This window comes from Neophocaena asiaeorientalis, unplaced genomic scaffold (assembly GCF_003031525.2).
Source record: "Neophocaena asiaeorientalis asiaeorientalis breed wild unplaced genomic scaffold, Neophocaena_asiaeorientalis_V1.1 scaffold87, whole genome shotgun sequence".
NCBI lineage: Eukaryota > Metazoa > Chordata > Mammalia > Artiodactyla > Phocoenidae > Neophocaena > Neophocaena asiaeorientalis.
In genome coordinates this window covers 1,006,392-1,014,630 of record NW_020175432.1, presented here as the reverse complement: position 1 = coordinate 1,014,630, position 8,239 = coordinate 1,006,392, and the positions used below count along the sequence as shown (strand labels likewise).

At 47.6% G+C, this 8,239-nt stretch overlaps 1 pseudogene; it reads left to right on the top strand.

Annotated features, from left to right (window-relative positions):
* Nucleotides 1-6,329: 6,329 nt before the first annotated feature.
* Nucleotides 6,330-6,979, top strand: LOC112414915 (small nuclear ribonucleoprotein E-like; annotated as a pseudogene).
* The last annotated feature ends 1,260 nt before the right edge of the window (nt 6,980-8,239 follow it).

Genomic DNA, 8,239 nt, shown 5'->3' with positions numbered 1-8,239 from the left:
CAGGGGACGCGGGTTCATGCCCCTGTCTGGGAGGATCCCACGTGCCGCGGAGCGGCTGGACCCGTGAGCCATGGCCTCTGGGCCTGCGCGTCCGGAGCCTGTGCTCCACAATGAGAGAGGTCCGTGTACCGCAAAAAAAAAAAAAAAAGAAAGATGTATTCACTCACTTGAGAAACACAGAATACCTCTCACGTGCTGAGTCCCAGAAGCACAGGCTTGGAATGTGGGAGCCATTACTATTATTATTTGATCATCTGTTTTGGACCGTCAGCAGCTTTGGGGCAGGCCTGTGCCTGGGTCTTATCTGTGGTGCCCTGAATGCACCCACCCCCCAGAGGATCAGAAAGTCCTTGTTAATTAAAATGAACAATTCGCTCTATACACTCACACACTCTCTCACACACATTCACATACAGACCCATCTCTCTAACTAGGAAACTTCTGTTCGTCCTTCAAAGCTCAGATCAGATGCCTCCCTCCTCCAAGAAACCCTCTTGGACTCCTAGACAGAGCCCCAGACCTAGCCCTGCATCAAGACTTCTATGTGGTATACACGATGGAATATTACTCAGCCATAGAAAGGAATGACATTGGGTCATTTGTAGAGACATGGATGGACCTAGAGAGTATCATATAGAGTGAAGTAAGTCAGAAAGAGAAAAACGAGTATCGTATATTAACACATATATGTGGAATCTAGAAAAATGGTACAGATGACTTTATTTGCAAAGCAGAAATAGAGACACAGACATGGATAACAAACATATGGACACCAAGGGGGAAAGGGCTGGGGTGGGAGGAATTGGGAGATTGGGATTGACACATATACATTATTGATACTATGTGTAAAATAGACAACTGATGGGAACATACCGTATAGCACAGGAAACTCTACCTAATGCGCTCTGGCGTTCTAAATGGGAGGGATATCCAAAAGGGACGGGCTATATGTATATGTATGGCTGATTAATTTTGCTGTGCAGTAGAAGCTAACACAACATTGTAAAGCAGCTATACGCCAATAAAAATTAATTTAAAAAAACCCAGACCTATATTTTAAAAAAAAAGACTTCTATGTGGTATGGAGTGCAGGTAGTGAGGCTTCTGTGTTTCCTGCCTGAGGCCGCAGAGGGAGTGAGATAAAGGGACTGGGCAGTGGGCAGCACTGCTGGAGAGTGTGAGGGGTGAGATCTAGAGTTCCCAGCACCTCTCTGCCCCCTCCTGATTCCTTCACTGTCCCTTAAGCCAGCTTCCTTTTCTCTGTCATGGTGAGAACAACTCCCTTGCAACCCCCCCCCCAGCCCCATGCTCCAAGGATACTGGTTTGTCCCCACGTTCAGGAGCTAAGAAAGCTCAAACTAGACCCCTCCCCAACTCAGTTCTCCGTCTGCCTTCCTCATCTCATCCCCGCCCCATGTCCTGGCTGTGCAGACTCTTTCCTCTTATGATAAAAGTAGGGTATCATAATTGCATCTTGAAGAATGTCAGTGATGATTAAAGGACACTAGGTAGATCATGGAATACTGTTCATTGATCGAGTACCACATGAGGGACACCACACTGAGCACTGGACACGCAGCATCTCACTTAAGCCTCCCTGAACCCTAAGAGGTAGCGGACTGTTTTTATTCTCATTTTATAGAAAAGGAACCTGAGGCCCAGAGTGACCCGCATGGGGTCATCCAGCTTGTGAGTGACAGAGCTGGCACTCGACCCAGCTGACTCTAGAACAGAGCTGGAGAGAAGTCCTAAGACCCCACCTCCCACCATGCTTTCCTGCCCCCCAACTCCCATCCCCTGACTATCTCAGGCTGAGTCATCAGAGGTCAGCTCTCTCCACTCCTGATGTCCCCCCAGGAGACCCTGGAACCAGCCTCATCGCCAGGTGGTGTGGCTAATTCCAGGCCTGACACCACCGGCTCCAAAAAGGAATCCCTCCCCTAGGAGATGCTGGCTCGCTCCATGGCCTTGTAGGGTAGACCCTTGTCCCTGGAATGGCCTCTTGCTCAGGGAGCTCCCAGAGGTGGAATCTGATGCCGGGGAGGGGAGAAGGCAGCTAGGAATGGTGTTAGAGCCCAGCTGTGCCCCCTGCCCTGTAACCTTAGCACTGGAGTTATGCTCTCTCTGTGTATCTGCCCCAGGGACACCCCAGAATTCCTGGCCAGGACTGGAAGGGTCATCTGGGGTTCCTGGCCCCTGGGGACTCTGGTCCAGCTGTCCAGGCTGCGTGGCCTGGGGCATGAGGTGGATGAAGCCTGCCATTTATAGCTCAGAAGGAGTGGGCTGCCCTCTTGCACCGTCATTCTCCAACTGGGGACTTCTGAGAACTGGGGTGGGGGAAGAGCTCTGTGTTGCCATCAGGCCACCTCACAGCCCTGAGACTCAGGGTCACTTATTGAGCACCTACTACATGCCAGGCACTGTGCAGGCTTCGGAGACATGATGCTAGACATGACTCAGCCCAGTGGGGAGAGACAACCAATACCTGCAAACCCCTGTGGAATTTGTTAGGATAAGGCAAACTGCTGTCTTAGGTTGGGATCCCCCAGAAGCAGACCATGAGACAAAAATTCGAGAGCAGGTAATTTATTTGGGAAGCTACCCAAAGAGACACAGGTAGCGGGTGGGGAAGTGAGAAGCGTTACCACTCTGGAAGTCTGGAGCACAGTGCCACCAGGGACCTCTGGGGGGCAGCAGAGAGCATGCCCTTCAGAGTTTGAGGACCTGAGGGGTGAAGGAGCTGTGGTATTTATCTACCAATTCCCATCCTTGTCGGTTGAAGGCTGATCCTGGGGGGTGTTGATATAGGGCCACCACCAGCTTCAGCAGCTGGAGAAAGACACCCCCGCACCCCACCATGCATAGGTGCTGGAAGAAGAAAGCCCTTGGTATAGGGGGACCTGATTAATTTGGGGTGGAAGTCAGGGAAGGCTTCCCTGAGGAGGTGGCAATTGAGGTGAGGGCTGAAGGAGGACTGTAAGGGGGTTGCCTCTCCCCCCCCTCCAAATCTCTCCTGGAGTTTGAGGCATGCAGAGAGACCGAGGGGCCAGAGTGAATTTACCGAGTACTGGAGGAAAAGAGCAAAGATGGTCTCAGCTTGCATCCTATGGAGTCTTACTCACTGAATAATAATATGACAAGGATGATGACCGAAATGGCACTGGCTAAAGATGACCCAGAGCATCAACAGATGTGCTGAGCCGGTCACGTGCAGCATGTGGGCAAGGGGTGGGTGGGGATGGGGAACTCGACCCTTCACTGAGAACCTTGTGCAGTGTGTACTTGGAGTACCCTCAGCAGGAAAGTTGCTTATCAAGGTCACACAGCTGGCACTGTGCCAAAGCTAAGATTTGAACCTGAATCTGTCTGATTTCCCCCGACCCTGAAACCACCACTGCTCCAGCCCTGCTGCCCTGTTTATTAAGAATCACCAGGGAAGGAGCCAGTGTGGGGAGGAGGGAGCAAAGGGCCCCGTGTTCTCCCCAAATTCTCTGAGGCGGACTCCAAGGGAACTGTGTGGATTACAGACCTTGCCCACAAATACTGAAAAAGAGGCATGACCACAAGCTTTATGACATCATCATAATAATTAATAATAATTATGGTTAACACTGACATTTCCCTCAATCTGCCTGCGCTGTTCTAAATGCCTCACATATATAAGCTCATATATTAATTTTCACAGTAACCCTATGAGATGGGGCTATTATTATTCCCATTTTACAGCAGGAGAAACTGCAGCACAGAGAGGTCAAGAAACTTGCTCAAGGCCACACAGCTGAAAATGGCAAAATCAAGATTTGAACTCAGGCTGTCTGACTCCAGAGTTAACACCCTGAACCTCTGTACTATGCCCTGAACAGCCTCATCTGCTTGACCTCCAGCCCAAATTACCTTTGCAGATGACAGCCGCTTCCCATCGGGTGTCAGAGCTACCACTACTGAGAGATGATTCTCTGTGAGTCCCGGGTGTTTCCATACAGCTCACAAGCAGGGATGTGAACAGCTTTCGTTCTGGCTGTCTTTTCAAGAATGTTTGTGCAGCAAGCAGCCCCGGAAGATGGAGAGAATTTCTTGCTCTGGGGCAGAGGGCAGGTTTGTTTGCTGTCCATGTAACAAAGTTAATGCTTCCCTCTGAGATAAATGTTTGTTCACAGTCCACTAGAAAAGACAGGAGTTTCCGAGCTCAGAGTTACTCAGCTGTGGTGCAAACCCAACGTGCACCTGCATTGTCCCCGTGGCATTTGAGAGGAACCAGCAAAAACATGAAGTTCATACTGCCTGCTGTGCTGTGAGTAGTAAAGTCCTTTGTCTCTGACCCTGGAGTCTCGTATCTTCTGCCAGCATCCGTGAAACTGGCAGGTTAAATTGTCAGCTTACAGGTAAAGTCTCAGACCCTTCACAGTCCTAGATAGCTATTTGCTCGCTCCGTGATGCTACCTGTCACCAAGATGTCTCACCAGGGATCCTGGATTTAACCTGTTTAGGTTCCAAACACCTCTGCTGTTGCCTTTCTGACCTGGTGCAGAGTGGAACGTGAGGCATGACATGACGTGAAGCATGTCATTCTTTCAGGTTGATTTCTCAACCTTGGCACTGTTGACATTTTGGACTGGATCATTCTTTATAGTATAAGGCTGTCCTGTGCACTGTAGGATGTTGAGCGACATCCCTGGACACTACTCACTAGATGCCATTAGCACCCCACCCCCAGTCATGACAACGGAAAATGTTTCCATACATTGTCAGTGCCCCCTGGTGTGTGGCCTAAATCATCCTCCTTGTTGAGAACCACTCCTTTTAGGAGGGACCAACCGCTTAGGCAACAAAAAAAGCTGGCTTCTTTGTCTTAGGGAGTCTATTTTTCAGAGAGATCCTTCTCCACTCCCAAATTATCAATATATAGAAATGATTCCTAGATTACTCTCAGTATGAACACTGGCATATTGGAAGTCTTGTGACTTTGGACCAATGAATGAGTTAACAAGCAAATGATAAAAAGTAACACCAACACCGTACACCCATGTTCATGGCAGCATTATTCACAATAGCTAAAAGGTGGAAGCAAACCAAATGGCCTTTGGTGGACGAATGGATAAACAAAATGTGGTTCATCCACACAGTGGAATATTATTCAGTCTTAAAAAGGAAGGACCTTCTGACACAAGCTGCAATGTGGGTGAAACTTGAGGACATTATGCTAAATGAAATACACCAGTCACAAAAAAGACGAATATTGTATGATTCGTCTTATATGAGGTCCCTAGAGTAGTCAAATTCACAGAGACAGAAGAAAGTAGAAAGGTGGGTGCAAGAGGCTGAGGGGTGGAAATGGGGAGTAAGTGTTTAATGGGGACAGAGTCCCCATTTTGCGAGATGAAATGCTACTTAACTATACACTGAAAAAAGATTAAGATGGTAAATTTTATGTTATGTGTATCTTACCACAATTTTTAAAAAGTAACAACACAACCAATAGCACCTGTTGAGTATTCACTATGCACCAGGCACCGAGTGTTTTCGATGCACTATCTCAGAGTTTACAAACTTCAGTTATCCGCATGTCACCTCTACCCTTTTGACCATGTCTTACTTTGGGTTTCCCCAAAAGTAGACCCCCAAACAAGAGTTTGTGGGAGGTGGTTCCTGGAAGCCTGGTGAGAGAGTGGGGAAAGGAGACAGGGAGAGGAGGTATGTTCATGAGTGGCTACCGCTGCGGGCAACCAGGGGTTGGTTCCACTAGGGATCTTCTGAACACTTCTGACGTCTACTCTGAAGTCATCTTAGAGTCATCCAACTGAAAGGTCAGGAGGCTGGGGGTATTTGCCCACCAACTCTTGACCCTCAGAGATTGATGGCTACACCCTGGGCACTAACACCCTGCAGCTTCTGGTCTGCCACACGCGGGGCCAAGAACGCTCTGTATCAGAAGTTGTTGGCATGTGATGGGAACTGCCTGTAGGTGAACTACGGGTGTCTTGAAGGAATGTGGGGAGAGGTCACCAACAGTGGCTGCTAAAGCCATGTCTGTGTACCAAAGGTTCTATCATTTCCTTGATTTTTTTTCTTTAAATCTATCATTTAAAAAAATCTCAGGGGCCTCCCTTGTGGCGCAGTGGTTGAGTCCGCCTGCCGATGCAGGGGATGCGGGTTTGTGCCCCGGTCCGGGAAGATCCCACATGCCGCGGAGCGGCTGGGCCCGTGAGCCATGGCCGCTGAGCCTGCACGTCCGGAGCCTGTGCTCCGCAACAGGAAAGGCCGTAACAGTGAGAGGCCCGCGTACCGCAAAAAAAAAAAATCAGGTGGGTTAGTCATTGTGAGCATCCACCATGGGGTACCATGGTCAGAACCAAAAAGTGCAGAAGGTGACAGTGCACCCCATCATTTTCAGATACTTGCAAAAGAGATCTCGGATTCAAGTCCGGCTTTATTTATTTTTTAATATAAGTTTATATTTATTTATTTACTTTTGGCTGCATTGGGTCTTCGTTGCTGCGCATGGGGTTTCTCTAGTTGTGGCGAGCCGGGGCTACTCTTCATTGCGGTGCATGGGCTTCTCTTTGCGGTGGCTTCTCTTGTTGCGGAGCACGGGCTCTAGGCACGCGGGTTTCAGTAGCTGTGGCATGTGGGCTCAGTAGTTGTGGCTCGGGGGCTCTAGAGTGCGAGCTCTGTAGTTGTGGTGCACGGGCTTATTTGCTCTGCGGCATGTGGGATCTTCCCGGACCAGGGCTTGAACCCATGTCACCTGCATTGACAGGTGGATTCTTAACAACTGTGCTACCAGGGAAGTCCCTCAACTGTAGCTTTATGAGCAAGTGAGTACGCAGATAGAGTGCTGTATCATTGGTTTTAATGAGTACAGAAACCTTATATCAGATGATGCTGAGGGATTCATTCTAAAACAAAGTCAAGCATGATCCTGGGGCGGATCATGCTCAAAGGAGATAATATTACTCTGCTCCAAAGTGTCTCCAACTAGAATATTACTCAGCCATAAAGGAGGCTAAATAATGCCATTTGCAGCAACAAGGGTGGACGTAGAGATGATCATACTAAGTGAAGTAAGTCAGAAAGAGAAAGACAAATACCATATGATATCACTTATATGTGGAATCTAAAATATGACACAAATGAACTTATCAGAAACAGACTCACAGATGTAGAGAACAGACTGGTGGTTGCCAAGGGGGAAGAAGATGGGCGAGGGATAGATTGGGAGGGTTTTTTTTAAAAAACATCTTTATTGGAGTATAATTGCTTTACAATAGTGTGTTAGTCTCTCTTTATAACAAAGTGAATCAGCTATACATATACATATATCCCCATATCCCCTCCCTCTTGCATCTGCCTCCCACCCTCCTTATCCCCCCCCTCTAGGAGGTCACAAGGCACGGAGCTGATCTCCCTGTGCTATGCGGCTGCTTCCCACTAGCTATCTATTTCACATTTGGTAGTGTGTATATGTCCATGCCACTCTCTCACTTCGTCTCAGCTTACCCTTCCCCCTCCCCATGTCCTCAAGTCCATTCTCTACATCTGCATCTCTATTCCCGTCCTGCCCCTAGGTTCTTCAGAACCATTTTTTTTTTAATTCCATATATATGTGAGAGCATACGGTATTCGTTTTCCTCTTTCTGACTTACTTCACTCTGTATGACAGACTCTAGGTCCATCCACCTCACTACAAATAACTCAATATCATTTCTTTTTATGGCTGAGTAAGATTCCATTGTATACATATGCCACATCTTCTTTATCCATTCATCTGTCGATGGACACTTAGGTTGATTCCATGTCCTGGCTATTGTAAATAGAGCTGCAATGAACATTGTGGTACATGACTTTTTTTGAATTATGGTTTTCTCAGGGTGTATACCCAGTAGTGGGATTGCTGGGTCGTATGGTAGTTTTATTTTTAGTTTTTTAAGGAACCTCCATACTGTTCTCCATAGTGGTTGTATCAATTTACATTCCCATCAACAGTGCAAGAGAGTTCCTTTTTCTCCACACCCTCTCCAGCATTTACTGTTTGTAGATTTTTGGATGATGGCCCTTCTGACCCCCTCATTGTAGTTTTGATTTGCATTTCTCTAATGATTAGTGATGTTGAGCATTCTTTCAAGTGTTTGTTGGCAATCTGTATATCTTCTTTGGAGAAATGTCTATTAGAATGGGAGTTTGGAGTTAGCAGATGCAAACTATTATATAGAGAATGGATAAACAGCAAGCTGTATAGCAC